General features: G+C 38.4%; 1 pseudogene; it reads right to left on the minus strand.

The window, feature by feature from the left end:
- The window catches only part of LOC118667970, an 84,860-nt pseudogene that overhangs the window by 67,943 nt on the left and 571 nt on the right, over positions 1-16,346 (minus strand).

Below are 16,346 nucleotides of genomic sequence, written 5' to 3' on the forward strand. Positions count from 1 at the left end.
AATTGTGGAAAGTTAGTAAAATAAAGCAGTAGCTCTCACACCCAAGTGAATGGTTACAGTGTAATTAGGAAAGATTGAATGTAATGAACAGTGCAAATCAGAACATGGATTGCTCCCAATTTATAAATAGGATATATTTTAAAATTATTTGAAATAAAATTATTTTTAAATAAAAATGCTTTCTCCTCACAGAAAAAATATTGTGTGGCAATAATAATCAAGTATGGAAAAGCTAGTTATGCTTATAATTAATTGGATTAATGGTAAAGAACTTAAAAGTTGCCAGGAGAAGATAACTCTAAATTTTAAGTGGGATAATAGAAACACATCTTCCTCATGTAGCACCAGGATTGGGAGACGTCTCTGGTAGCTGGGAGATAAATGAGAACCTTGCAAACTGGAGCTGTGGACATTTGAATGTGAAGGTGGTTTCCAAAGCCAGGTGTTCACAATTAGGGCAGGCAATCTGAGAGTAATAAGGTCTTAGAGAGAGTACACACTATTAAAGTTTTGTCTCAGAGACAGCACATTGTCTCAGAAGCTTGTCCTCTCACAACCTCTCACCCCCACTCCACCACCATTACAGGGGTCAGAGGGAGTGGGCCCCTAGGTGATGCTGGCTAAAGGGCTAACCCACAGCATCCCCTGGACAGCTTGTGGCTCCACGCTTTCTCCCCCTTAGTGTCACCTGCTGCTCCTAGGCTATGAGACCAACCTAAGACATGTCCTACCTGAGAGGGGAGGCAAGAATTCCAACACATGTTGATTGGGCTCCTGGAGGGAGTGTATGGGGAGTCTTCATGCAGGCCCTTGACCTGCCTTGGAAGAGGTGGGGTGGATGAGATGAGGGGGAAGCCTGGAAGAGGATATTTGGGGAAGGTGGGCCGGAAGGTTGTTTCTTTGTTATGGGGGGGGGGGGGCACAACATTAGTAACAAAGAGACAGAATTTCCGGAGGATGAGGCCCAGAAATCAGGATTTTAAAAAGATACCCAGGTGATTCTAATGTGTAGCCAAGGTTGAGAACCACTGGTCTTAAATGGTTTGAAATCTGCCAGTTGGCTATTCTTATACTAATTGCCATGTCCATGAAGCACCTCTCCAAATGACCAAGAGCAAAGGCAGTAAAGAGAAGACGATCTGTAAGCCATGACTTTATATTTCAACTACATGCAGCTGACTTTCACTTATCTGCACAAGGACCATCTGTGCTGTGGATTGTCTTTAGAGATATATGAAGGCTGAGAAAATTTTACTTTGATGTGTCTCAAAAACTCAGGACATATTCTTGCACTGTACAATTTCATGTTAAGGTTTGTAAATGAAAAATCGGAAGGTATACCTTCTCAAAAGCTAACAGAATGCATTTGAAAATGCAATTTCAGAAATTTGGATAGCAGACCTGTGTGAAATATAATGTGGTACAGTGGAAAGAACATTAGACATGGAGCAGAAGACCCAGGAGTTGATCATATTGGCTCTATTTATTAGGCCTGTGATCTTGGTGAAGGCATTAACCACTTTGAGACTCAGTTTTGTTACCTGGTAGAAGTAGCTAATAATACAAGCCCATTTTCACATAGGAGGTTGTGAGGCTCAAATGAGATAAAGAGAAAATGATAACTGCTGTAAGAATGACTCTCCAAATCTACAGTTCACTTTATTATTCTCTTGGCCCGGAAATAAAATGTCAGGGCTTATATACCAGGACTTCTAGAGTAGGATGGTACCTCAAGATGCCATTTAGTCTGCCCTGCTGCCTTTAAACAGATAATTAAATACAGGAAACGAGACTCACAGAAGATAAGTGACTTGTACATTGGCACATAGACTGAGTAGTTGTCAACTGAGATAGTGTTTTTTCCACAATATCATATTAGCTTTTACAGAACATAATGCATCTCATTGGAGTATTTTTTAAATGCCCAATTATTTTTTTTGCCTTTAAAACAAACAAACATGATTTCTTTAAAGAAGAGATAGGAAATGTTTGTAATAGTTATCACTTTCAGAGTGGGAGTTTGGGACATAGAGTAGAGAACACTGTAATTGTATTTCCTTAGTACAATATTTGTTTAATTTAAAATATCAAGATGCAAAAGAGTTTGTATTTGACCCTTTTTACTTGAGTAACTAAGATCTTTAAACATTGCACAGGTTACTCATCAATGCCAAGTTTGTGGGAATCAGAGAGGGTATGAGTATCTGGTTAATAAATGCAAGAGTATTTACAATGTTTGCTAATTAAAGCAATTGATATTACTTAAGTAAAGAGCGGGGTAAGCCTTTATTGAGCATTCTTCCCAAGCGATTAAAGATCGATGGAGCTCTGCCTCAGCTAGCAGAAGGCTGTAAATTAGGAAAAAACTTGCTTTTATCCTTCATTTACTTCACTTTATCCCTATGGATTCAGGGAGCTATTAGTGAAACAGAAGCAACAGACTACAATATCAGACTTCTCCTGATGAGTTGCCACACTAGCAGTGATCAAAACAACTTAAAGATAATTAACAAAATCAAAAAAGATCAATAAGCAACCAGCAGAATTTTTTTAGTTCTAGCTCTAAGAGGGGAATTATCACTTATTGTTTATCATTGATTGCTATAAGATGACAACTCAGAATTTTTCAACCTTGCCTGGCTATATTTACTCGCAGTATTCACTATGGTCAAAAACTTTTTTGCAATTGAGTATGACCTTACATTATGGCTATTTGAATAGGGAAGAAGTTTGGGGAAATTATCTGAAGTGATATCATTTAATTGGCTTATTACCATGTTTGATCTGAAGCAGTACAGTTCTTCATTATAAAGTCTCAAAGAAACAAATACAAGTTTGGCAATTTACACAAACATTTCTAGTTAAAGGAACCGAGTTATAAATCTTGAATATCTGGGCTTTCTTGGGAGTCTTCTAGCATTTTTGTTCAAACAGAAAATATATGAGAAAAGCATTGTAGTGGCATTTAATTCCTTTGATCTTAAATCCACTCAGAATAGTGGAATAACAGAATTATAACAGCAATTGCATTGCAATATAGTGAGACAACCACTTCCACCATGACTTTCCTACTCTTCTCAAGACTCTACATTTTCCAGTCAAATTTATTACTTATCCCATTCAACCTAAAGATTTGATCATTATGTATAATGATCAATTTTATAATCATCATAGTTTTTTATGTCTATGAAAAGTCTTGACAAATATATAAGTTGGAGAAAACAACTTCCCTGATGTGATCACAAAAATTTATTACAGATCTCTGAACTAAAAAAAGAACTGTGGTGAACTCCTCCATGCATTAAAAATATAGACCCTTGTAGTCACAGCACATCTTTAAGACCCTGAAAGTTTGGGGGTTAATTAAGTCTTTAGTCCTAAACATGCAGGAAGTAAAATCATCAAAATCTATGAATTTTTTACTTACTTGATTTTTTTCTTTACTTTATTTATTTATTTTTAAAAAATAATCTTTATTGTTGAAAGTATAACAGATGCCCCTCTTCTTTTTATCCCATTGACCCCCCTCCCCCCACTTTAACCCCTTCCCCAGTCCTTCATCACACTATTGTCTGTGTCCATGGGTTATGCACATATGCATATAAACTCTTTGGTTAATCTCTTCCCCCTCCACCCTCCTTCCCTCTGAAATACATCAGTCTGTTGCATGCTTCGGTGTCTCTGATTCTAATTTACTCATCAGTTTATTTTGTTCATTAGATTCCACATATAAGTGAGATCATGTGATACTTTTCTTTCTCTGATTGGCTTATTTCACTTAGCATAATATTTTCTAGGTCCCTCCATGCTGTCTCAAAGGATAAGAGATTCTTCTTTTTTACCGCTGAGTAGTATTCCATGGTATAAATGTACCTCAGATTTTTAACCACTCATCTACTGATGGGCACTTGGGCTGTTTTCAGACCTTAGCTATTGTAAATTGTGCTGATTTTAACATAGGGGTGCCTATATTCTTTCTTAATGGTGTTTTGGGTTACTTAGCATATATTCCTAAAACTAGTATTACTGAGTCAAATGGAAGTTCCATTTTTAATTTTTTGAGGAAACTCCACACTGTTTTCCATAGAGGTTGTACCAGTCTGCATTCCCACCTACAGTGTACTAGGGTTCTTTTTTGCCCACATCTTCACCAGCATTTGTTGTTAGTTGATTTATTAATGATAGCCATTCTGGCAGGTGTGAGGTGATACCTCATTGTAGTTTTAAGTTGCATCTCTCTGATGACTAGTGACTTGAGCATTTTCTCTAGTGACAATGATGTTGAGCTTGTTTACTATCTGTATATCTTCTTTTGCCCATTTTTAATTAGGTTGTTTGTCTTATCTTTGAGGGTGAGCTCTTTATTCTGGAAACAAGTCGTTTTCTAACATGTAGTTTGCAAAATTTTCTCCCAAGCTGTGGCTTGTCTTTTCATTTTCAAAACAGTGTCTTTTGAAGAGCAAAAGTTCTTAATTATGATGAAGACAAATATACTATTTTTCTTGTGTTTTGTGGTTTTTTTGTCCTAAGAAATTTTACCTAATCCAAGATAAAAAGATTTTCTCTTAGAAAAATATTTTCTTCTAGAAGTTTTAAAGTTTAGCTCTTATATTTAAATCTACTTTGAATTATATTTTGTGAATCAGTGAGATAAAGGTCAAGTTTTGTTTTTTCCCCCCATATGAGTATTCAGTTATTCCAGTACTATTCGCTGAAAACATGATCTTACCACATTGAATTACTCTAACACTGTGGAACATCAGTTGGTTATATAAGTGTGGTTAACTTCTGGAGTCTCTATTACCAATACCATACTGTCTTGATTTACTAGCTTTATAGGAAATTCACCATCTTTGTAGTAAGTTTCAAAATCAGGTAGTATAAGTCTTCTAACATTGTTCTTCCTTTAAAAATTATTTTTGCTCTTCTAAGTTCTTTGCTTTTTCATATTTTAAAACCATCTTGATAGCGGGGAAAAACAGCACTGGCACTAGCCTTGATTCAGCAACTCCAGGTCTTGAGTTCTGGCTAAGAGAAGAATTCGGAGCGTAGACTCAGTTTATGAGTAAGAGAAAGTTTATTTAGAAAGTCACAGAGGTAGAAGTGGGCTGTAGAAGAAATGGATTCAGGAAAAAAGTTACAGTACAAGAGCCAGAGAGAGAAAGTGTGTGTGTGTGTGGGGGGGGGAGGGAGCAACCTGGGTAAAGGAAGGGGTGGGGAAAGGCACTAGCTTGCTCCCTAGAGACAGCAGTGTTGGGTTCTCCAACCAGAGGACTTTTATCTGGAGGTCCCAGGGGAGGATCTCAATAGGTTATTCATCAATAGGTTAGTTTTCCAGGTGTGCCCCCTTAAGGTCTCCACTGATTGGTCGACACCAGGGGGGTTACTAATTATTGCATCTGGTCCTGATGTCAGTCATGGGCTCACTCTGCCTGGTTTTGCTGCTTTTCTGGGCCTGGAGCTAAGGCCTGCATGTCATCTTCATGGGTTAATGCTTAAGGCAGTGGTCCTACAAGAGCTTGTAGTTTTGCCCATTGCTAGGCACCTGGGGCTCTCTGCCCTGGTGCTCTTTGCACCTGGCCCATTATTCCTGCTCTGCTCCTGTCTAACTAACTGCTTGCTACAATTTTTATCAATTTCTACCAAAAAATCCTGCTCAGATTTTTATTGGGATTGCAATAAACCTATAGATCATTTTGGAGATAATTGACATATTTTTTATATTAAGATGTCATATATCTCCATTTACTTGTTTTCTTTAGTATTTCTCAACAATGTTTTGTAGCTTTCAGCATACAGATCTTCTTTCGTTTTTATTGAATTTATTGGGGTGACACTGGTTAACAAAATGATACAGGTTTCAGGTGCACAGTTCTATAACACATTATCTGTACACTGTATTGTGTGTTCACCACACAAAGTCAATCTTCATCTATTGATGAACACTTAGGCTGCTTTTACATTTTGGCTATTGTAAATAATGCTACAATAAACATAGGAGTGGGTACTGTTTTTTGAATTACTGTTTTTGTTTTCTTTGGATATAAACCCAGAAGTATAAATGCTGGATCATATGGTAGTTCTATTTTTAATTTTTAAAGGAATCTCCATAGAATTTTCTGTAGTGACTGCACCAATTTGCAATCATACCAACAGTGCATGAAGGTTCTCTTTTCTCCACATCCCTGTTACTTGTGGACTTTTTGATAATTGCCATTTTGACATGATATACTAGTAAGAAGTCTTCCCTCCCTCCCTCCCTCCCTCCCTCCCTCCCTCCCTCCCTCCCTCCCTCCCTCCCTCCCTTCCTTCCTTCCTTCCTTCCTTCCTTCCTTCCTTCCTTCCTTCCTTCCTTCCTTCCTTCCTTCCTTCCTTCCATCTTCCCCACTAGGCCTTTCAAAATGAATAGTCTCATTAAAAAAATAAAACAGTGCTTTTAGCCTATTTTTTGGTGCTCATGTTTTAAAAGTTGATCTGGTGTTTAGATGTAATTCGGGTTTGCTTTTCACATTACTTCATTGCTAAAAATCATGTTTTCTATGGGAAAGAAATATGTATACCTTTGACCTCCTGTATATATTTATGTATATGAACTTCCCTACAATGTTGTTGAAGTGTGAGAAATCTGTTTTTTGGTTACACACACACTCATCTTTGTGGTACTAGAATAAGTATTCCAGGTTGTTTTGATACACCGATCCCAATCATTCTTTCATAGATGTTTATACCAACCTATTAATGAAAAATTAGAGAGCTACTACAATTTTTATATGCTTTCCTAATCAATTGTCCAGTAAAATCTAGACTTGTTAATAATCCTAGTTTTTAGTGATCAATCTTATTCAGTGAATGATGTAGCTTCAAGATGTTCTTTGTTATATGTGCTCACACCAGCAATTCACATTTGTAATCTGTCTGGTGAGTTTCACTATTTCAGCTTCTGAAATGACAAGTAGATTGCTTATAGCTGAATAACTACCTCCTTTTAAAATTTTAGTTATAGAATATTTTGCATTGGCCAGAATTCAGACCATACGTCTGTTTCTCATACTACTAGAAAATTTTGCATTCATTTCTTCAGTCTGGTTTTTAAAAATTCTAAATGAGAGTGTGTGTATGTCATGGGGAAAGGACTTGGGGAAAAGAAAAATGAGGGTAGAAAAAAACATGCTATTTCTCAACACCTCTTACTGATATATTTTTAACATAAAAAACATGGTTTGTAGGGAGCTATGGGCTCCAGGGATATAAAGCTGAATAGGATCTATTTTTTTTTCTGGCCGTATTACCCAATCATCATGAAATTTCCCCGTTCCCAAAACTAAGACATTGCAGTATGAGAAAATCAGAGAAAATAGGTCCTTGCAAACTTGTGACAAGTCAGGGTGAATAAAGTCTTGGTACAAAAGGGGAAAGAAAAATATGCAGGTTTGAGTTCTAGTCTTCATGTAGTTCTCAAGACAGAGACCTACTCCCTTAGAAATCTGAGGGTTAGAGTGTCAAGAAAGAAACAAAAGTAATACTTACAGTGACTGGATAATGTTTGCCATAAGAATATTGAAGTTATTTACATTTAACCTCTATTGATGTCTCATATAATTTCAATCTTGAGCATTGTCTTTTTATTGCATTGATGAAAATGAAAAACAGTTAAAATCTCAGATGATGTCAGTTTTGTTTAGAGATGTATATTTTTCTATGTACCCTTTTCCAAGCTCACGTGGTTCTTGGCTGAATTCAGTTCCTTGTAGCTGTAATATGGAGTCCTCAGTTTCTAACTTGTTGTTAGCCAGTGGTTATTTTTAATACTGAAAGGATAATCTTAGGTCCTAGTCACATTGTCCTTTAACAACCTGATAGTTTATCACTTCAAAGCCAGCAAAAGAATTTCTTATGCTGTAAATGTCTTCCTTCTGGAAGGCTTGGTCCCTTAAAGGAGATCACCTGATTAGGCCGGGCCCATCTAAGATAATTTCCTTTTTATTTAGCTCCAAATGACCTAATTTGGGTTTTTAATTACATCTTCACAGCCCTCTCCATCTTTATGGTAGTAGGTCATTTAACCAAGGGAATAGAATTCATCACATTCATGGTCCAGCCCAAATCAAGAAGAGGAGATTATACAGGGTGTGTACACCCTGCGTGGGGGTCATGGGGTGAGCATCTTAGAATTATGCCGACTGCATTTTATATGTTCTTAAAGACTGCAAATTCATTTTCATACTAAACTAAACAAGGGATAACTAGGAATCCAAATCTGCTGAGAAAAAAAAAATGCTGTTTTCTTTGTTTTGTTTTGTTCTGTTTTCCTCATTTCTTGCTTTTATCTTGATTTGTAAAACTTTGTAAACATACCCAAATATTGAGTTTGGAACCAGTGAGATCTAAATAAATACAGGGAAAATTGTATTCTCCTAAATCAATGTGGATATTTAAATGATCACAATTTTAGATGATCTGGACCACATTTCCTTTCTTTTATTCCTCTGCCTGAACACCCTCCTTTTTCTTCTGATCTGCTAAATTCTTACTACAAGTTTCACTTCAAAGGTACTTCTTCTCTGAACCCTCACAGACTCCAAAAGCGGATGTAGACCCTTTGTTTCACTGTACTATGCAGAATCCTCCATCATGGAAATTATCATGCATTTTCATCTTTCCTTCCACATTTTAAGGAGGGACAGTATATATTGTCAACACTACAACACCCTTACCCCAGCATTTGCTCACATAGTTCAGTCTCACAATTTCACAAAAATTTTATTAGGTAGGTAGGGAAATATCATCCCATTTTGTAAATAGAGAACTAGAGACACATGACTATCAAATGGCTATCCTAAAATCACATAACTATAAAGTGGCAGATCTGGAATTCAGGTAAAGGATTTTTGGATCCAAGATCATTTTTCTGTTGTTGAAATATTAAATTATAGTAAACCCACAGATATTTATTGAGTAGTAACTATGTTCAAATCTCAGTTTTATGTTCTATAGGTAATAAAGATTTTAAAAAGCACGTCTGTTTAAAGGTGCTCTTGATCTCTTAATTAATACTAGGACAGTCTTTTTTTTTTTCACCTGCAGGTAATTGATGTATGGTATGCATTAACATGTAGCTATTGAAGGTAGATGGATGAATGAATGCTTGCTGATTATCAAGGTAACTCTTTGACATGGGCTTGCAAGTAAAAACCGATCAGTTAGTAACTCCTTTCTTCAGCTATTTCAGATTTGAAGGAATGTTTATTATGGATTTCAACTTTGCAGAGGTTTCTCCGCTCAGCTGCAGCTCACACTGCTCACTCCTGCAAGCATGCCTGAGTCTCTCTGCTCCTCTCTGGGCTGAGCCCTACTGTGAGACCCAGGCTGCAGGGCTCTGTCAGTGGCTAGTCTGAGTCCCCTCCTTTCCCTCCTCTTTGTTCCTGCTTCCCACGTTTAGATGCTTCAATGCACTGATCTCTCAGGCACGCCTGTGTATTGAGCAGGGTATACTTTGCTGCATTATAGCTGTTCAAATTGTTGAAATTTCAGGGGGAGAGATCAAGGGGACCTCTCACACCGCCATTCCTCTGATGTCATTCTCACTACTTTTTTTTTTTAGTTTGGAATTTGGTTAAATTAGTTTTATTGAAAATACTTCTAAGATATGTGAGGTGAGTGTCCTATTTCTTTAGATTTCTTTAAACTTTATTTTATTCTTATTATCATATTTCATGTATATTGGAGTTCCAGCTAGCCCTTTTTGGACCATCTTTGACTTATCAATAGAGAAATTAGAAATCTAAGTTGAAGGAATGTCAGGCCTGGACTATAGGTGTTCATGACCAAAAGTTCCTAGAGGAAAGGTATAGAGTTAGAGCTTCCAGGCAGAGAATTTTTTAGTTTACTCTTATGAAGGGGCATATCAAGGACTGTCTATGTTAAGTTTTAGCATTTACTAGTTATAGACAAGGATCTTAAAATGTTTCTTCTCTTAGTTCTCTATGTGTATGTGTGTGTATTGCATGTTTAGGAAAGAATAACATGTCATGGAAAGACAGTGTGGTATAGTGTAGAATTTTTTATTGTGACGCCATTAGTACATTATTTTTGCTTATATGCCCTCAATAAATATATATTTATGTGTAAGGTAATGCTTTTTCTACTATACTAATCTATTTTATGTTATAAAACAAAAATAATTAAAAATTATATACAGTATAGGATTTATACTATAAACTTATAGGTACAGTTTATATACATAGTGTTAATATTTTTCCATGCTAGTAGGTGGTCTTGTGTACTCTTTGGGTACATAGACCCCACTTTGGAGGCCACTGGGGTAATGGAGACCACTCAGGACCTGGCTCCAATGTTGGATCTACAATTACTGACAGTAATTCAAGGACATTTACTTATTACCTGCACAGTTTACTCTCCTCCTTTGTAATAAGGATTCAATAAGATTACTTGATGTAAAATAGTCTCAACAAATTTAAACAGAATCTGAATGGTGTCTCATATTTTTCTTCTCAAGAGCTATGATGAGGGAAGACAGTTAGATATAAATGCTAATGAGAGAACTTTTATTATGATCATGTATATTATTTGATGAGGAAAATAAGAGTTTACCCAATGGAAAAAGTTGTCTAAATATTTCAGTATGCTTCGTTTATACCTGTTCACATTTATTTTTTCTCAGCAATTAGTCAAATCAACTTCCTGTATAATAGATTAAAAAATAATTATCAAATGCCTGCCATGAGCCAGGCTTTGAACAAGGAGATAAAATGGTTGAAAAGACAGGTGTGCAGTTCATTATTTATTTGACATTCTGTGTGCTTTGTTTTTATTTGATTTATTTTCCTCAACTGTGTTTTATATTTGAATTATACAAACCATGAATTTGACATGGTTTACAGGAGAAAGTGCAGACTTTGGAGTTAAATGTATAGGTTCAAATTCGATCTTTATGATTCACAAACCATGCAATCTCTCAGGCAATATTCCTGAACTTTACCTCTCATATCTGTAAAATGGAGATAATTATCATCATTTTTAGATTGTTGTGAAGTTTAAAAGATAATGTTTGTGAAGTACTTGCACAATTCTAGGCAAGTAAGGTTATGTTCAACAAATATCAATATTATATTTAGGAAACCTTTAAAAAGACCTTTTTAAACTATAAAAATAGCTATCTATATCCCAGTTCTAGAAGAGTTTTCATTTAAATCATGCCTTGTCTCTCAGATAAGAGCTACATTCATATTAATGTGGCCATATCTATTCCTACTGTAACTGCTTCTGAGTTTTAATCCTGTATTGAGTTTCAATTTTATATTGCCCTTTCTCACGTATCACATGAACTTTTACATTTTGTAAAAGAATTTGTTGATTTATTTTGTGTGTGGTACATATAAGATGACCATCAGCGATGACATGACTTAGATATTTCCAAAGCAATGAGTGTTGCACTTGTGTGTTCAGGAAGAAATCCAACATCTAAGGAAATAATTAAGTTAAAAATGGCAACAGAACTACTGCACAAAGATTACTTTTTAAATTTATTTTTTATTAAAGTGTAGTTGATGTATAATGTTATTTTCACATGAGGTGACATTTATATATTTTAGGTACATACCCTTGACTGGGAATTGAACCCGCAAGCCTTCAGTCCACAGCAGACGCTGTAACCACTGAGCAAATGGCCAGGCCTCTAAATGGAAGTTTGATAGTTCTTATTCCTCTTCACATTTTCCTACCATTTCTTCTTCCCGCTCCCTCTGGCAACTATCAGGTTTTTTTCCTCTGTATTTGAGTCTGTTTCTGTTTTGTTTTTGATTTCACATATAAATGAAATCATATGGTATTTGACTTTCTCTGTCTGGACTTCTTTAACTTAGCTTAATACTATCTATGTCCATCCTGTTGTTGCAAATGGCAAGATTTTATTTTATTTAAATCTGAATAAAATTCATATATATATATATATATATATATATATATATATATATATATATATACTAGAGGCCCGGTGCACAAAAATTTGTGCACTCGGTGGGGGGGGGGGGTACCTCAGCCAGGTCTGTGCCCTCTCGCAGTCTGGGACCCCTCGGGAGATAATGACCTGCTGGCTTAGGCCTGCTCCCGGGTGGCAGAGGGAAGGCCCAATCCCTAGGTGCAGCCCCTGCTCGAGCTCAGAGCAGGGCCAATTGGGGAGTTGGGGCGCCGCCCCCTGTCATGCAGAGAGCAGGGCGGATTGGGAGGTTGCGATGCCACACTCAGTCACGCTCAGGGTAGGGCCGATTGGGGGGTTGGGGCATTGCCCCCTGTCACACTCAAGGCAGGGTCAATGGGGAGGTTGTGGCGCCACCCCCTCTCACGCACAGAGCAGGGCTGATCAGGGGGTTGGGGAGCTCCCCCCTGTGATGCACAGAGCAGGGTCAATCAGGGGGTTGGGGAGCTCCCCCCTGTCACTCACAGAGTAGGGCCGATAGGGGAGTTGGCGCACTGTCCCCTGTCACACACAGAGCAGGGCGGATCAGGGGGTTGGGGTGCCGCCACTGTCACACTCAGGGCAGGGCCAATGGGGAGGTTATGGCTCTACCCCATCACACACAGAGCAGGGCCCGTGGGGGTGGGGTTGGGGAGCTGCCCTCTATCACACACAGAGCAGGGCCTGTGGGGTGGGGGGGGTTGGGGCGCCGCACCCTGTCACACACAGAGCCGCAGGGTGATCAGGGGGTTGGGGAGCTTCCCCCATCAGGCACAGAGCAGGGCCGATCAGGGGTTTGGGACCCCGTCACAAACAGAGCAGGGCCAATAGGGAGGTTGTGGCCCCGCCCCCTGTCACACACAGAGCCGCAGGGCGATCAGGGGGTTTGGGCACTGCCCCCAGTCACGCTGATCTCGGTGCCGGGAGGCCTCTCAGCTCCGCTGATCCCGGTGCTGGGAGGCATATTACCCTTTTACTATATAGAATAGAGGCCTGGTACATGGGTGGGGGCCAGCTGGTTTGCCCTGAAGGGTGTCCTGGATCAGGGTGGGGGTCCTCACTGGGGTGCCTGGCCAGCCTGGGTGAGGGGATGATGGCTATTTGCAGCTGGTCACACACCCTTCAGGGTGGGGGTCCCCACAGTGGTGCCTGGCCAGTCTGGGTGAGGGGCTGAGGGCTGTTTTCAGGCTGGCGGGTGACTGAAGCTCCCAACCGCTCCTTTTTTTCTTTTTTACTTTTTATTCTGGGCCAGCTTTAGCTCTGAGGCTTGGCTCCAGCTCTGAGACCTCAGCTGCTGAAAACGGGTATCTGGTTTGTTTCGGTTCTATAATCGAAACTCTGTATCAACTCCAGCTCTGACATCCCCGCTGGCTGAAAGCTGGTTTCTGGGGTTTTGTTTAGCTTCTATATTTGTTACAATGTTTCTTAAACTGCAAACTCAGAGGGCGGCAAGGCAGGCGGGGAACGTTGGAGTCCTCCGTCACTGAAGCAAGCAAGCCTCATGTTCAGTTTAAGCTGCCTGGCTGCCGGCCGCCATCTTGGCTGGCAGTTAATTTGCATATCTTGCTGATTAGCCAATGGGAAGGGCAGTGGTCATATGCCAATTACCATGTTTCTCTTTTATTAGATAGGATACACACACACATAGGAGATATATATATATATATATATATATATATATATATATATATATATATAAATATCTCCCATCTTTTTTATCCACTCATCTATCAAATGTATACCACCTAGGTTGCTTTCATATCTTGACTATTGTGGACAATGCTGCAATGAACGTATGGTTTCCTGGTTGGCAAGCTGTATTCAGCAGTATGCATGGCTACTCCCTTTCATCTTGATATATTTTTGTTATACTGGTAATCTATATTCTTCATTGTTATTTAGCATGATTATGGTTTCTGTGTGTATGTGTGTGTGCTACTTATAATATCATCTTCATTTCTGTGATTCTTTATTTTCCTGTTTCTTAAACATACTTTGCTGTTGTTATTGATTTTGTATATTAGTGCTATGTTTGGTCATAGTTTTAATTGCTCCATGGAAACATTTTCCTCATGAGTAATTTTTTGCACACCTCCCATTCTTTTTCTCAGGTACGCTCCTTGCATATACATTATTCTGAATCCGTTTTGATGCTCATCATTGAATAAAAAGAGTTCTTCCTGGACCAAATATCTGCAGGATATTTCTTTCTGTAGGGAAGAGCCAGAGCTGGGTTTCCGGAGAGCAGGAATTTTCTCTGTTGCCTAGCGATTTGTATGTGGGTTCTTTTAGCCTTGACTCCTTCCCAACCAAAGGAGATGAAGCTGTGGGGCTGTTAATGCTGTTTCTTTTTACTTTCGTGACTCAGCAACAGATCAATTGCTACAAAATGATTTCTCCAGAACTGTCTCTCCTTGTTCTCAAAACCAAATGGGTTCCCTAAAAGCTCATACTGCCAGTCTGTTCAGCCCTTTCCACTGTTAGAAATAGGGAATTTTAGTTTTTATCTGACAAGAGGTGCCTTTAATCTTCTTGTTCTTGTGAGATCAACAGTAACATGCATTCTCCCTCCACATTTTTAGGAACTCCTATTTGATCTTTAATCCTTTTAATAATGATTTCATCTATTTTGATTTATGATTTTAGTTGTGCAATATAAATATGCATCTATATTTCCTATTCTTTTTGTTCATTTAAGTGACTTCTACAAGGTGAAGAGAGAAGTTCTAAATTTACTCCGTCTTTTGAAACTGGAAAGATCTCATGTCCCTTATGAATGAACTGGCACTATTTACAGCCACTGATGAAGGGGAAACCCAGGTTTCCCCTGCCCATAACTGCTGGATCTGGAACAAACACCTTTCCCAAGGCAAACTAACCAATTAAAATGAGATGAGTTACCCTGGGCAGTTTTGCTCAATGGTCACAACATTGGCCAGCCCACCAAAGGGCCACAGGTTCCATTCCCTGTCAAGGGCATGTACATGGTTGCAGGTTCTATCCCTGGCTGGGTCAGGGTGCTGGTGAGAGGCAACCAATAGATATTTCTCTCTGTCTCTCTGTCTGTCTGTTTGTCTGTCTCTCTCTTTCCCCTTCTCCCTCGCTCCATTCCATTCTCTCAAAATCAATGGAAAAAATATCCTTGGGTGAGGATTTTAAAAAAATGAGACGAGCCAATCAGATTTTCCCAAGAATTTGAACAATGACTTTTTGGTTCAAATTGAAAGATCATAGAGATTCAGCTGAGGTAGCCATACTGGGCTATGACTCAGATAAATAAATTCAGAGAAGAGAAGGATGGAACGTAAGTGTAGAGCAGTGATTTTCAACGTTTTTCATCTCATGGCACACATAAACTAACTACTAAAACTCTGCGGCACATCAAAATATATATTATATTTTTAGCCAATCTGACAATAAATAGGAAAATTTTTAAATGAATTTATTGGGGTGACATTGGTTCAGAAAACCATACAGTTTTCAAGTGTACAACTCATCTGCACACTGCGTCATGCGCCTATCGCTCCAAGCAAAGTCTTTTTCCCTCCTCATTTCCACCCTTTGCCTACCTCCACCTACCACTACCCCCTTTCCCCTCTGGCTATCACCACACTGTTGTCTATGTCTATGCAATATGTGTGTATTTACATATTTATACGTATACATATATATGTATTATATATAGATACTTTTTTTGCTAATCCCTTTACCTTCTTTCGTCCAGTTCTCCCTGTACCCTCTCCTCTGACAGCTGTCAGTCTGTTCCATGTATCTGTGCCTCAGGTTCTATTTTGTTTGTCAGTTTATTTTGTTCATTAGATTCCAAATACAAATTAGGTCATTTGTTATTTGTCTTTCTCTGACTGGCATTTTTCACTTAACATAATAATCTCTGGTCCATCCATGCTGTCACAAAAAGTAAGAGTTCCTTCTTTTTCACTGCCAGGTAGTATTCCATTGTGTAAATGTACCACAGCTTTTTCATCCATTCATCTACTGATCGGCACTTGGGCTGTTTTCAGATCTTGGCTATTTTAAGTAACACTGCTATGAACATAGGGGTGCATATATTCTTTCTGATTGGTGTTCTGGGATTCTTAGAACATAGTCCCAGAAGTGGGAACACTAGGTCAAAAGGCAGTTCCATTTTTAATTTTTTGAGGAAACTCCATACTGTTTCCTACAGTGTCTGCACCAGTCTGCATTAGGTATAATTTTGATTCATTTACACCAGATGGCTATTGTTGTGCTGGCTGCTGTCATTTTTTTAATTTGACAATCTAAGAGAAAAGAGGTTAGTGCCCAACTAACTAGTCAAGTATTACATGTTTTAAAATTTTTTGTGGCACATCAGTTGAAAATTGCTGGTGTA

This window comes from Myotis myotis, unplaced genomic scaffold (assembly GCF_014108235.1).
Source record: "Myotis myotis isolate mMyoMyo1 unplaced genomic scaffold, mMyoMyo1.p scaffold_m19_p_1, whole genome shotgun sequence".
NCBI classification, from domain to species: domain Eukaryota; kingdom Metazoa; phylum Chordata; class Mammalia; order Chiroptera; family Vespertilionidae; genus Myotis; species Myotis myotis.